This window comes from Rhinopithecus roxellana, chromosome 11 (assembly GCF_007565055.1).
Source record: "Rhinopithecus roxellana isolate Shanxi Qingling chromosome 11, ASM756505v1, whole genome shotgun sequence".
In the NCBI taxonomy this organism is placed as follows: domain Eukaryota; kingdom Metazoa; phylum Chordata; class Mammalia; order Primates; family Cercopithecidae; genus Rhinopithecus; species Rhinopithecus roxellana.
The window spans coordinates 64,690,181-64,705,962 of NC_044559.1; the positions used below are offsets into that span (position 1 = coordinate 64,690,181).

Here is a 15,782-nt window from a genome sequence, read left to right on the forward strand (position 1 = left end):
AGTCAGGTGTGGCCAGGGTCAACATTTTGTCTGTGTCTTTTGGTACAGCTACACCAATTGTTATTAAAATACTTCTAAACTAGCTGGAAAATAGCTGTCAACCAAGCCTTTCCATTTACCAGCTTTTAAAAATCAATAATTCAACCCAAATGCTAGTTCCTGGGGAATTAGAACCCCCTTCTGAAGAATATTTTACACTTGGCCAAATGTATCAGATCATTTATCAGTTTTGTATTTGTTTTTGTTGAGTAATCCTTCCTCCTATTCTGATCTGGACTGGCTTCTCGATAGGCCTGCTGCACTAATATCATCTGAGGTTTCTCTTCACCATCATCCCAGAATTTTCTTTTGTTTTTCTCCTGTGTTTGACTACCTGTTTCCGGAATTCCATATATTACTGTTTCTTGGTTTATACCCACATTTTGATAAAACATACCATCCATTAGCTTACTGTGAAATGATGCATAGAGAATAAATTTTTGAGATCTTTCATGCCCTCAACATGTCTTTATTCTATCTCCCACTTAATAGCTTGTCTTTGAAATTCTAGACTGAAAATCATGTCCCTCAGAATTCTGAAGGAATTCATTCATAGTCCTTAGATTCCAGTGTTGCCATTAAGAAATCTAGTGCCATTCGACCTCTCAATCTTTTTGCATGTGACCTCTTCTTCTTTTTCTTTTCTTTTTTTTTTGAGACATGGTCTCCCCCTGTCACCCAGGTTGGGGTGCAGTGGTGTGGTATGACCTCGGCTCACTGTAACCTTTGCCTCCTGGGCTTAGGCAATCCTTCTACCTCAGCTCCAAGCAGCTGAGACTACAGGCATGCACACCATACCCAGCTAATTTTTTTGTATTTTTTGTAGAGATGGGGCTTTGCCATGTTGTCCACACTGGTCTTTAACTCCTAGACTTAAGAGATCCATTCACCTCAGCCTTCCAAAGTGCTAGGATTATAGGCATGATCCACCACACCCAGCTATGACCTGTTTGTCTTCAGGAATTTAAGATATTCTCATTTGCCTTAGTATTTTCAAATTTTACAATGATTTGTTTTGTAACCTGCATATCTTTTGTGGTCTTTTTTTCTTTTATTCTACTGGCTAATCTACAAATGCATGTCTTCCTGTTCTGGGAAATTTTTGTATTACTTTTCTGGTAATTTTTTTCTCCCTTACTTTTCCCTGTAATCTCTTTCTGGAACTCTTATTAGTATGATATTATACCTGCTGAACCAGTCCTCTAATTCTGTTTTTCCTTTCCTATTTTCCATCTTTTTGCTTTTAATTTCTATTTCATATTCTGGTCCACCCAATGAAAGTTTTTGCCATTTAATTTTTAAAATCTAAGATTCATTATTCTCTGATTACTTTTTCACAGCCCCCATTTTTATTTTATAGAAATAATACATTCTCTCTTAACATATTAATTATAGGTGTTACGGCCTTGATTATTTTCATTTCCTTTTCCTTGCATTTCTGCTTTCTCTGTGATTTTTTTGTTGTTGTTCATTTGTTTTGGGTTTTGCCTTTTTTACTGAAGGCCTTCTTCAAATGTCTCATATTCATTTACATTTAAGAACAAAGCATCAAAAAACTGACTGCAAGTTCCATGTTCACAGGGGTAGGCGGAAGAGGGAGGAGGGTTATAGGGTTGTTGGATGATGAGCTCACCGTAGAAAGAATGGGTGTTAAGCCATTTTTTTCACTGTTGGACCTCAAATGTCAGTTTCTGCAAGTCCTTCTAAGGCTGCTTATTTTACCCAGAGAAGAGTCCTCCAGTCCTGACTGAATTACCTATCCTAGGATTGGGCTTGGGGAAGAGTATGGAGTTTCACTGTTTAGTGAGCCGAATTTCATTAAATTCCTTTTTCAGTTGATCATTTTACCTTTCTCCTCTTTTTTGTCTGGCATCCCTAAATCCAGAACCTCTATTTTACTTTAATTTCTTCCGAGAAAACATGCCCAGTCTCTGTCAAAGACTTAATCTTGCTGTATGACATAGGAGAAGTGAAGTGAGGGTCTAGTTCCCTTACAGATTTTCCACCTATCCCTCATTTTCAGGCTTACGTCCCACTCCAAAGCCTCTAATTCCAGAAACTTGAATTGGAAACTTTCTGGAATTATAGGGGATATAGTGGCTGTTTCTTCTCAGCATCTCCTCTCAACATCAGTTAAAGGCACTTAGGTATCAACTTCCTCCGTTATACTAAGGCAGTTGTCACAGGTCTATTTGCTTTCAATCTTCCAAAAATTTGCTGATGCCTCTTCTCTACTGTTGCCTCTTCTCATATTTACCATGACTGTAATGGTGTTGCAGGAGAGACTGACAGTAAACACATGGGTTCCAACCACCAAGTTCTAATCTGAAGTCTCATTAACTAAATCTCAAAACCACAGAGACTGCCACCAAAGATGAATCCTTATCAATTTCTTTTAACAGCCATAATTTTTCTGTATTTTACAGACATGCCTGATTAGATACTTTCCCTATTATTTTAATGTTTATTACTCTTTATTTTTTAATCATTAAAAATATTCAAGAGAATCCTTCTAGATGCCACAAGACTTGTAATCTATTTTTAATCTATTAATTCATTAACTTAGTCTTAAAGCATGATAGGATTTATTACAGTAGATTATAATCAAACAAATAAAAACGCATTTTGTTTTTTTGAGACACAGTCTCATTCTGTTGCCTATGCTGCAGTACAGTGGCGTGATCTCAGCTCACTACAATGTCTACCTCCTGGGTTCAAGTGATTCTCATGCCTCAGCCTCCCCAGTAGCTGAGATATAGGCATGCACCACCACACCTGTCTAATTTATGTATTTTTAATAAAGACGGGGTTTCACCATGTTGGCCAGGCTGGTCTCCGCCTCCTGGCCTCAAGTGATCCATCCACCTCAGCTTCCCAAAGTGATGGGATTACAGGCATGAGCCACCATGCCCAGTCTAAAAATATAGATTTTTTTTTTAATGCAGTGAAGCTTTTTCACTGAATCCTTCATGCCACTTCATATCTAACCTACAGTGGCCCTAAGTTGAAAGGTATTTACCTTGATAACTATCAAGTATTTTCCAAGACCTTTGCTGCCCAAAATCATCATCAACACTGGAGTCTTAGCTGTTTTACTTCTAAAGACAGGCAAAGGAAGGAAGATCAGAACTTTTAACAAATAATCAAGCATAAGGACTTTTCTCACATATGAGTATTACAATTTCTTTTACTTCCATCCAAAGGACACAAATCTGAAGATGCTTAGTCTGAAGAATGTAATCTTTAAGGCTGAAAACCTAGCACTTTTTCTCACATATGAGTATTACAATTTCTTTTACTTCCATCCAAAGGACACAAATCTGAAGATTTAGTCTTAGTCGGAAGAATGTAATCTTTAAGGCTGAAAACCTAGCACTTGTCCTAAATACTAAATTCACAGTTTTAGAAATAAGAAATGTTACAAGATTAACTACAGAATAAAACATTAATATTACACTTTTGATCTTGTTCCACTTGAAAGAAGTGCATATTTTGGACTTGCCAAAACTTATAATTGCCTCCTGCTACGACTCATGACTTCTGTGGAAAAAAAAAAAAAAGCCAACCATCTAGCAGAAGAATAAAAGATGCCCATGAGGAAAAACAAATTAAATTGGTCTATTTCTTGAGCTGGGTGGTAGTTACATGGATGTTCACTTTTTAAAATTTATTAAACTGTGTATTTACATTTCAAAAATTTTCTGTATATGTGTTATATTTTACAATACAAAAACTTTTTTTTTTTTTTTTTTTTTTTGAGACTTGCTCTGCCGCCCAGGCTGGAGTGCAGTGGCCGGCTCTCAGCTCCGCCTCCCGGGTTCACGCCATTCTCCTGTCTCAGCCTCCCAAGTAGCTGGGACTACAGGCGCCCGCCTCGTCGCCCGGCTAGTTTTTTGTATTTTTTAGTAGAGACGGGGTTTCACCGTATTAGCCAGGATGGTCTCGATCTCCTGACCTCGTGATCCGCCCGTCTCGGCCTCCCAAAGTGCTGGGATTACAGGCTTGAGCCACCGCGCCCGGCACAAAAACTTTTTTTAAGGTTAAAGGAAATAAATTACGAAGGCAGAAATTTCATTTGTCATGAAACACACTGCCTTAATCTCACTTGGCCAGAATTATTATACACTATGACAGGGATAACAAGAGAAAAGCTGTCATAATTTACTTTAAAGGCCTAAACCAGTCCCCCACCAAATTTCAATAGTAATCTTTGTTGTTTTATTCAAAACACTTTAAAACTTAAGCTCTTGGCCGGGCATGGTGGCTCACGCCTGTAATATCAGCACTTTGGGAGGCCGAGGCAGGCAAATCACGAGGTCAGGAGACTGAGACCATCCTGACTAACAGGGTGAAACCCCGTCTCTACAAAAAATACAAAAAATTAGCTGGGTGTGGTGGTGGGCGCCTATAGTCCCAGTTACTCGGGAGGCTGAGGCAGGAGAATGGCATGAACCGGAAGGCAGAGCTTGAAGTGAGCAGAGATGGCGCCACTGCACTCCAGCCTGGGCGACAGAGTGAGACTCCATCTCAATAATAATAATAATAATAATAATAATTATTATTATTATTATTATTTAGCTTTTAAACATCACAGTGCGTGTTGCATCCCATATGGTAATAGTGATAACTTACATTTGCATAACACTATTTACTTGCAAAGAGTTTTCGCATTGAATACCTCGGAGATAGACCAGATATAATTTTTTCCTACACTACAGATGAGGAAACTTACGCACTTATTATTGATTAGCAAGATCACAAATAGTGACAGAATCAGGATTAATTTCAACTTCCATACATCTAATTAAGGGTTCCTTTAACATTTTATGAGGAGAAAGAACTTTCTACTTTTCAAAGTTCTGAGTTCAAAAATAGGATCTCAAAGCTGGTAGTCCCTGTCATGGCATTTGTGAGTTTCCTGACGTTCCCAGTGAGGAAGGAGAAATCCACTAAATATGACTGTGAAAACAATAAACTAAGGACCTATGCGCAAATCTTTTTCAGTCATTTAATTCACTTCTAGTTGACATAACAATGTGTCTGCTGCCACAAAGGTTAGTTTAACTTGGGTGCAAACATAAAAGTTATGAGCATTCAATAACCTATGTTCAAGGGTAACCAACACCTTTTTGCCATTGAGGAAGTGTATAAAGGAGAAATATGACCCATCCATTCCTGGCTTCTCATCCGAAACCATACTATTCCCCATAGACGTGGAGTAATTTGGTTGGTGTATGACAGTCATGTGTCTACTTCTCAGTATGGTGAGGAAGTGTTCTAAGATTTTGTTCAGTGGATACTTTAATTACTTCTTCTGCCCTAGAGGGTTTTTTTTTTTCTTTCTGAAGTGGAGTTTCATTCTGTGGCCCAGGCTGGAGTGCAGTGGCACAATCCCGGTTTACTACAATCTCCACCTCCCAGGTTTAAATGATTCTTCTGCTTCACCCTCCGGAGTAGCAGAGATTACAGGCACATGCCACCATGCCCAGCTAATTTCTGTATTTTTAATAGGGTTTCATCATGTTTGCCAGGCTGGTTTCAAACTCCTGACCTCAAGTAATCTGCCTGCCTCCACCTCCCAAAGTGCTGGGATTACAGGCGTGAGCCACCGTGCCTGGCCCTATAGGGCAATATTAACTGAGATTCAGAGATCCCAGTTTTTTTGAGAGCTAGCTCTGCCACACATGTCTGTAATCCTGAGCAAATCACATATATCTAAGAATGTTTAAAGAATTTTAAAGCTTCTTTATCTTTAAAATAAAGGAACAACTTCCTTATCTTTAAGGTACTTTCCATCTCTATGGACTAAATGATCAGAAAGGCTTTAGGAGGTATACTCCATAGTTTTAAAGACAGACACTGACACTAATATAAAATCATGTTGATACTTTGGCCTCATAGTTCCTGAAGACCAATGATCTTCTACCTCCATTGGCCTGTGTCACTTAACATCCTCAAGCTCAGCCACACTTTGAATTTTTGTCATTACTCAGAACTGATCCCTCCACAATAACCCTGAATGTTCCTCATGCCCTTCACCACTACCTTCAGATCCTCCCTCCACATTCCAATTTTTCCCTTTCCTTCACTCTTGCTGAATCAGCCATTACACACTCATATCCCTTGCTATTCTCCCAACCCATCGACACTCTAGTGTCACTTGCCTTCCTACTCAACCAAGGGCCCATATGGAGTTGGCAGTTTCAGTGATACTCACAGCATCTCTACTTCCAATTTTCTGAGCATTGCTGGAGAAAATCATGAAATACAGGAGTGATTCATCCTATCACCAGGCTAAGGCCTTCCAGCAACTTGTCAAGCCCTCATCACCTTTGGCTCCCCACTGCGCAGACCCAAAGTTTTCCAAACCTTTTCAACTCCTCCACTTCAACTTTACGCTTCACTCCCCACTTACTTTTGGCAAATCAATAAAAAAGAATCAACCCATTTCAAATGCAGCCACCTCCCAGCCATCAACTTTCCTCCTCAGAACTCAAAATTTCCTTTTGCTTTCATCTAACTTCTTTCTTCCTCCATGCCACATCTGCATTTTGTATTCTTCTACATTCTACGGATTTGGACAAATGTATAATACCATGTATACACCGTTGTATCACAGAGTAGTTTCACTACCCTAAAAATCGTCTGTGCTCTGCCTGTTCATCCCTCCTCCAACCTAACCCTTGGCAACCACTGATCTTTTTACTCTCTCTATGGCTTTGCTCGCCCAGAGTGTTGTGTACTTGGAATCATACAGTATGAAGCTTTTTCAGATTGGCTTCTTTGACTTAGGAATATGCATTTAAGCTTCCTCCATGTCTTTTCATGGCTTGATAGCTATTTATTTTTAGCACTAATAATCCATTACCTGGATGTACCACAGTTTATCCTGAATGACATCTTGGTTGCTTCCAAGTTTTGGCAATTATGAAGAAAGCTACTATAAACATCAGTGTGGAGGTTTTTGTGTGGCCACAAGTTTTCAACTCCTTTGGGTAAATACCAAAGAACACAACTGCTGGATTGTGCAGAAAGAGTATGTTTGTTTTGTAAGAAACCACCAAGCTGTCTTCCAAAGTAGCTGTACTATTTGACATTCCCACCAGTAATAAATGAGAGCTCCTGTTGCTCCACATCCTTGTCAGCATTTGCTGTTGTCAGAGTTCTGAATTTTGGCCATTTCAATTGTGTACAGTGGTATATACCATTGTTGTTTTGATTTGCATTTTCCTGATGACATATGATATGCAGTATCTTTTCATATGCTTATTTGCCAACTCTGTATCTTCTGGTGAGGTGTCTGTTAAGGTCTTTGGCCCATTTTTTAAATGGGTTGCATATTGCTCAGTTTTAAGAGTTCTTTGTATATTTTAGATAACAGACTTTTATTTGATATGTCTTTTGCAAATATTTTCTCCCAGTCTGTGGCTCATCTTTTTATTCTCTTGATAATGTCTTCTGCAGAGCAGAAATTTTTAAATTTTTATGAAGTCCAGCTTATCAATTCTTTCATGGCTGTGCCTATGATGTCATATCTAAAAAGTCATCACCAAACCCAAGGTCATCCAGATTTTCTCCCATGTTATCTTCTAGGAGATTTACAGTTTTACATTCAGGTCTGTGGTCCATTTTGAATTAATTTTTGTGACAAGGGTGAAGTCTGTGTCTAGATTAACTTTTTTTGTTTTGTTTTGCATATGGATGTCCAGTTGTTTCAGCCCCATTTGCTGAAAAGACTATCTTTTCTCCACTGTATTACCTTTGCCCCTTTGTCAAAGATCACTTGACTGTATTTATTTGGGTCTATTTATGGGCTCTCTATTCTGTTCCATGATCCATTTGTTTAATTTTTTGCCAATACTACTGTCTTGATTACTATAGGTTTATAGTAAGCCTTGAGGCTAGGTAGTGTCAGTCCTTCAACTTTATTCTTCTCCTTCAATATTGTGCGATTTTAGGTCTTTAGCCTCTGCATATAAACTTTAGAGTCAGTTTGTCAATATCTACAAAGTAACTTGCTGGGATTTTGATTGAGATTACATTAAATATATGAATACAGTTGCAAAGTCCTGACAATATTGAGTCTTTCCACATGGAATATATTTCCATTTACTTAATTCTTCCTTATCAAAATTTGATAGTTTTCCTCACATAGATTTTATACATATATTTTTAGATGTATATCTAAGTATTCCATTTTGTCTGAGGTGCTAAGGTAAATGGGATTGTTTTTAATTTCAAATTCCACTTGTTAATTCCTGGTATATAGAAAAGTGATGAACTTTCATATATTAGCCTTGTCTCTTACAACCTTGCTGTAATTGCTTATTAGTTTCAGGAGGTTTTTTATGTTGTTGTTGAGTCTTTCAGTTTTCTACATAAACAATCATGTCATCTTCAAACAAAGGTTTATTTCTTCCTTTCCAATCGGCCTATCATTTATTTCTTTATTTTTTGCCATATTTTCCCACAAGCGACTTCTTTATGTGCATCATGATCAGGGTAATCAATTCAATTATTCAAAAATAGGCTCTCTATTAAGATTAAAAGTGGGCATTATTATCCACTTTTATCCTGTATCCTGTATCCAGATATTACAATGTAATTAAACTGGTGTGAACTGGCACTGCCCTGGGCAATTGCATGTATGGTTACCCTATCCTATCTCTACTACTTGAGGAGAGCCTAGTGTATTAATTGCCCTCCTATGTCCTCCCCCTGATCTGCATTCCTTTCCTCTCCACTTGCAACCACTCTACGCACAACGCACAAATGTTCTCAAACCTTCCTTATGGTGTTTTGTTTGTTTGTTTGTTTTTTGTTTTTTGAGATGGAGTCTCTCACTGTCACTCAGGCTGGAGTCCAACGGTGCAATCTTGGCTCACTGCAACCTCAGCCTCCTGGGTTCATGTGATTCTCCTGCCTCAGCATCCCTAGTAGCTGGGATTACAGGCGCACACCACCACATTTGGCTAAGTTTTCATATTTTTAGTACAGATGGGGTTTCACTATGTTGGCCAGACTGGTCTGGAACTCCTGACCTCATGATCTGCCCGCCTCGGCATCCCAAAGTTCTAGGATTACAGGTGTGAGCCACCGTGCCCAGTGGTTATTAAGAAAGTTTCATTGACACTTTGCATGCCTCAAATCATTGCCTCCTCCCTACCCCCAGCCTCTGATTTTCATAGCCCAGTCACAATTTATATTTGCTTTCCCCGTTTCCTTCCCAAGTCAGCATCCTTCAGGTAACTAGCTGACTTGTCCCCAGTAACCGCCACTGCCCAACTGACTGTTCCTTGAAGGCTATTGACTATGGTCTCACTGACAAATCTAATGCCCTTTTCCCAGTCTTCAACTCAGCCCATCCTCTACCCTATCAGGCTCCTCCGAAATCTCCTTCCTCATCTTTCTTTGCCCTATCTTGTCCTCATCCTCCTCCTGCTTCTTTCTTCTCAGCATCCTGTCTACCTCTTCCTGTCTACCTCAAGCCTATGAATACTGGGGTTTATAAGGCTCTATCCTAGCCTTTTATTCTGCTCACCACACTCTGAACTGTTCTGACAGGTTCACCATCCCCCTCCATAAGGATGCCCCAAATCTTTCTCTATTTTTAATGGCTCTCATCCATCTGGATGTTCCATAGGCACATACAAGTTAACACATCCAAACCCAAACCAATAATCACCTCCATTAATTAGACAAATATTTATTGATTGCACACTACTTGCAGGTGCTTAACTAGTGTCCCTTCCTATTTCAATCCTTGCCAACATCAACTTAAGTGACTCAGCTTCTGTCTTTGATTTCTTCCTCAATTCCTACATCCAATTGCCAACAAGTTCTGTTTCACTTACTTCTACAGTATCTTGCCCAACTCATCTGCCTCTAACTTAGGTTCTAACTTAGGTTCTCATCACTTCTCTTCTGGAGAATATTTCAATAGCTACTTAAATGGACTACCTGTGGCTCCTGCAATGAAGATTAATCTCTTAAAGCATGGTCTTGATCACATCATTCCCCCATTTAAAATATTTCTGATACTTATCTACTGCCTACTAAACAGTCTCCTTAGCCCGGCATTCAAGATGCTTCACAATATAGTCCTAATTTCCCCTCCCCATGCAGCATTCTCTCCCATTATACTGCCTCCAGGCTCCTCAACCTCCAGTTTAACCACATTCTTCTCCAACCCTGGATATGCTCATATATTCTTACCTTCAAGTCTTAGCACAGACTGGTCTCTACATCTCTGCCGGTTGAAGTCATCTCAATTTTTTTAAGGCCTTGTTCAAAATTCCCTAATTAAGTCTTACCCATTTTTTTTTTCCTGGCTAGAAAGTCTTTTCCTCCTCTGAATTCACAAAGTATTTTCTTTATGCCTCTCTAACAGTTCTCCCATGTAAAACAGCCTTTAGTTATCTGTCTTATGTGCGCTACATGACTCTTAAGCCTCTTAAAGAAAGAATATCTATGTCTAATTAACCAATATACTCCTTATATTGCTTTATATGTAAAGTAAGCTGGATGAGAGGTTGAGATATTCAAATTAACTTCATATCTATCATATAGCATATAAAATAATGAAAATGTACTTATAAAAGTTAATTTAGACAAATTTTTAAGAAGGTCTAGAAACTAATCATTTTTGTAGTTCTTGTTGGATCAAGGATATATGAATTACCTTAAACTAAAATTGCAGAACTATATATTTCTTTATTGGTTCCTGAAACCATAGAGCTGGACAAGATCTTAGAGATCAGTAATTCCCCTCCCCTATCCTGACCACCAATTCTCCGATTGAAAAAACTGAAACTTCTGAGGGATTAAGCTGCCCCCTTGGTCACACAAGTCTGTAGTCATAACTATAGCAGTTACCATTTATTAAGAGCCTTTTATACACCACACACATTATAAATATACATTATCTCAGTCTCACATAATCCTTCAAGGTAGATGGCATTATCCCCACTTTAGAAATAACAGAATGTTCCAAAAAGTTAAGTAACCTGCTGTGGAAAGCTCTGCTTATTAGGGGCAGAGCTGTGTTTTAGCCCCAAATCTGACTGGCTGCAAAGTCTAGGCTTTTCTATTGGACGCTGTGACAGAGGCAAGACCTATCAGATGTCCTGACTCTTGTCTCCTACTGTTCCTCCAGTAATTATACCAAGTAAGCAAACATGCACACTTACAAGTTTTAAGCTTTAAAAAAAAAACTGGAGGCATAAAAATTAAACAGTTTCATTATTATAAAAGTTCTAAGGTTAATTATAAGGTTATTTACTGAAAACATCTAATTCTCTTGTCAGAAAACTTCTTCAATGTGGAAAGGAGATATGTTTTCCTGCTTTTTCACTTCCTAAATATATTTTCAACTTAAAACCCATTTATCCAACTGCTTTCAATAAGCATTTGTTGAGCCCCTAGATGTTCCAGGCACATGGGAGGATACAAAGGTGAATAAGATGTTATTTTTTCCTGAGAGTTCAGAAGCAAAAGGCAGACAATCAACTAATGATAGAAACCATTCTTCTCCACCTACAGCAGCTCTGGCTAATTCAGGAACTTCCAACCACTTAAGCTCTTTATGGTACCCTGTACCTTAGGCAAGTCATCTCACTATGCCTTAGTTTCTTTAGTAAAGGGATTGATTAAAAAGGAATGAACTGCGTCAAGTAATTTCAAGGTCTCCTTTGGGTTTAAAATTCTATCGTCTCTGAGCTTACTCTTGAGATTATGCTTCTGCAAGTGATCACAGCTACTATTATGGAAAGTGAACTGCTAGAAGCCCATTCTTCTTCAGCAGTAACTTCAGAAGTATCAAGTTCTGAAAATATTGCTACAAGACTGGGACTAATTAACCTGCCTCCAAAGTTTATTTATAATATAAATTTTATCAAAGTTTATCCTCTAAAGGGATATTAAACATGACATTCAAATCCTTCTTACATTATATCACTGACTTATTATAGCTGTAATTCTTTAGAATCCATTTAAGATGTTTAAAATATAATTTTAAATAACTCCTTTTATCTACTCTTCTGTGGCATTACCGACATGAACAACAACAAATCAGAGTTAAGGCCTCTGCAGCATAAATCCTGTTTTCATTTGATTAAATTAATACTTCATATTGGATCACTTGAGCCTGGGAGGTTGAGGCTATGATTGTGCCACTGCACTCCAGCTTGGGCAACAGAGTGAGATTCTGTCTCAAACAAAAAACCTTCATATTAAGTGGTATCTATTATGAACCGTCCCAAACTGCAGCTAAACTTCAGGCTGTTTTCCAGGCAATGGGGAGGGAAGATATGGAAATATTAGTATTCCATATGAGTGGAGACATAGGACTGTGGGATTTGACTTTGCTGATTCCATTTCAATATCCTGCACTTTTTCTTCAAGTAGCACAGACAATATTTTTAATCATCCAGAGGTTACATAGTAACATACTTTCTCTTGACAGGGCTCCACATGCTTTATCTTTCTTCTTACTAAGTGTCTTAGGATATGATGCTTAAACCCTTCTTGCGCTGTAGGTTAACATCGCAGAGGAGAAAATCAATCAAAAGAAAACCAGGAGGTAAAAAGAAGAAAATTAGAACTGCACCAATTTGGTGACTTCTCCCCCACCAAAAAAAAAAAAAAAAAAGAAAAAAAGCACTGAATGTCAACTGTCAAAAACAGTCCTACCAAGAAATCTGGAAAAGAGTTTATTCATTCACGAGTCAACAAATATTAAGTGTTTCATGTATGCCAGGCACTGTTCTAGGTACTAGGGTTATAGCAGTGAACAAAACAGCCCAAATCCCTGCTGCAGTGGAGCTTACATTCCAATAAGAAGAGATCAGACTTAAACAACTCCTAAACAAAAGTTAAGATCAGATAGCGATTTAGCGCTGTGAAGAAAATAAAACAGTACTATGGGTGGCTCCTTGGGGGGAGGGGACAGGAGATAATGAAGGCGATCAAGAGGCCCTCGCTGAGTAGATGCCGTTTGAGGTGAGTCTTAAATGATGAGAAAACTTTATTCAGTCTTACTAATGTGAGGTGGGAATGAGTCAAGTTAATCTTCGAGAGTGATCACAGTGGGAAAAAATCTGTATCCATGAATGGCAAACCAGGTTCCTTTTAGGATCTGGCTTTTAAAAACCCTCAAAAAACTAGTCTTAAGAAGTCACATTTTTCTTTTAAGATCCACTTTTTAAATTTTTCTAATTACTTTAGAGCTACTTAGGTAGACGCAATTACTAGGAGGATTCCTTCAGAGTCTGATACCTCCCTTACTTGACACCAAATACTGAATGAGACAGGACCCAGCACTGCAGCGAACCAGCGCTCCTCGACCGATTAATGTAGCCAGGTGGAATTTTGTAACTCTTTCAAGAACACGAAACAAGCCTTGCGGATTGTGCGGAGCCTGACCCCACAAAAGTTAGTATGGAAGAGGGGACCCCGCTGCCCTTTTGCACTAAGTCTCCCCCACCCCTCCGGGCGTCCCTGAACCCCCCCGAAGTTATTGTGGAAGGGGGGACCCCGCTGTCCTTTTGCACTAAGTCTCCCCCACCCCTCCGGGCGTCATCACTGCAGAGGGGCCGCTCTCCCTGGGTCAGAGGCACACAGCGAGTACGCGCGCGTGTGTACCCCGCATGAATCATCGGGGCCCGGTCCGCGGGGCGATGATTCATTCACCGCCCTGGAGCTCACGGCCACACGTTCCGGGTGTACTATGACGGCCGTACACGCAGCTTCCTTAATATTAAACAAATGTTTCAAAGTACAAACGCCTGGAGTCAGAAACGTGTAGACCCAGGAGAGGTGGCGGCGAAAAAATAGCACGTTTCGGCCGCTGCTCGAGTGTTGGCGGGGAGGGGAGGGGAGCACCGGGCACGACCGTCAGTGCCCCCCAACCCCACCACCCTGGCACGCGCGCGGGCAGCGCCCGCAGGGGGCGCGGAGGGCGTACAGGTGGGTGCCGCCGGGTCCTGCCTCCTGTCCCTCCCTGCCACTCAAGGAAGGCCACCGCGCCCTCCCCAACGCGCCTCTCGGTCGCCCCTTTCCTCTCCGTGACATCTTATATAATAACCTGAGCTAATCAAAACGGAAGCGACGCGCGCAGCCGGGAGCAGATGCTCGCGCCCCGAGCCAGCGGCCCCCAAACTAGGCGCCCGGGCGCGCGGCTGCCGGCGGGGGAAGGGCCCGAGCGCCGACTCAGGTCGTCCCTCCTCGGCGGAGGCGCCGCTGCAACCGGTCCCCGTCAGGAAGCCGCGAGCGTCACAAACTGCGTCAGCTTCTTCAAACACATTTCATGGTCTCCCTCCAGCCAGGGAGCCGCTGCTCCCGCGGCGGGGCCGCGGCCAGGACTGGAAGGCGCCCCTCTGGGGAAGAGAAAGTTCCTCGGGGCCCTCCCCTTGCCCGCCCGGCGCCCGGCCCCGCCGCGCCTCCAGCCTCTCTCCGCGCGCCGCCAGCCCGGCCGCGCCGCCCACCGACCCGCACCGAGGTCAGGTTAGGCAACTTGTGACCTCGGGGCGCCAGGCGGCCCCCTCCCGCCCGCCGGGCTCGCTCGGCTCCCGGGGCCTCCCCCCGGCCCCGCGGAAAATAGCCACGCCAGAAACTTCCCTGGGCCGCTTCGGGCGGGGAAGTCGCCTGGGTCCCCGCGCATCGCCCTTACCTTGCTCTCGAGAGGCCACGATCCGGGCGGGCCGCGCGGGGCGCGTGGTGCGCGAGCGCGCGCGCGTGGGGCGGTAGGTGAGGGAGCCCGCGCCGGCGGGGGCGGGGCGGGGCAGCGGGGGTGCGAGCGGCGCGGGGCGGGGGCTGGGCCGGCCCGGCGGGCGGGCGCGAGGAGAGCAGAGCCCGCGGCGGCGGCGGCGCTGGCGGCGGCGGGCGCGGGGCGAGCGCGCCGAGGGGGCGGAGGAGTTACCGTGGGTTTGTTTACGCATTGCTGCCCGGCTCGGGGCACAGCCCGCACTCCCTGATTGGACACAAACTGGGGCACAGCCTCTCGCAGCCGCCGGCCAGGCCTCCTCCAGCCGCCGCCGCGCAGCTCCCGGAGCGCCCTGCCGGGCACGGCCCACGGCAGTGCCCAGGCCTGGAGGGGACGAACCGCGGCGGCTGCCCCGGGCGGGCGTGGAGCCAAGCGTTCGATCGGGGCTCGCAATCGCCCACCTGTAGTGGCCCGACCTTGGCAAGGAGAAATTCGAAACTTCTCAGGCTGGAGACTTCCAATTGTACAGCCGCTGAGGGGGCACCTTCTTCCCCCACAGACGGAGTAAGAGTGCCCTTGAACAGATGGAAGGCAGCTCGAACGTCTGTATGCCTCCCTGGCGATGGTCAAGTCCAGGCTTCCTGTATAAGCTGCCCTCCACCCCAGAGCTCGCAGTTTCTTTTCCTGTCTCCAGCTTCTTTGCTTCTAATCACAAAGTCCCCCCACCCCTCTGCCACCCCACCAGAAGTGACCTTGCCGCCCTGATGCTGAAGATCCTCCAATGACTCACCATGGCCTCAAGCCTTAATGCCTCATTCTCAGAGTCGTCAATAGCTGGGCCTCCATTTTTCAGTTTCCTCTCCACTTCCCTACCCTCACCCCAAAGCCTCCGTTTACAGACAACACCTGAAATGTGTCTGCCCTTTGACACTTGATTTTGATCCTGCTCTGTTCTCTGCCAGAAAACCCCTTAGCTGCCTCCACCTGTCAAACTTTCTTGGCCACAGCTCCTGTAGCCATCTCCTTCCATCTCTCTGCAGTC

At 42.8% G+C, this 15,782-nt stretch overlaps 1 protein-coding gene across 1 annotated transcript in view; it reads right to left on the bottom strand.

Moving 5' to 3' along the window:
- The window catches only part of PCGF5 (polycomb group ring finger 5), a 123,085-nt gene extending 108,250 nt beyond the window's left edge, over positions 1–14,835 (bottom strand). The window contains exon 1 of the mRNA XM_030940533.1: positions 14,708–14,835. The gene's annotated coding sequence lies outside the window, so the exon portion shown is untranslated. The remainder of the gene's footprint in view (positions 1–14,707) is intronic.
- Between the last annotated feature and the right edge of the window lie 947 nt (positions 14,836–15,782).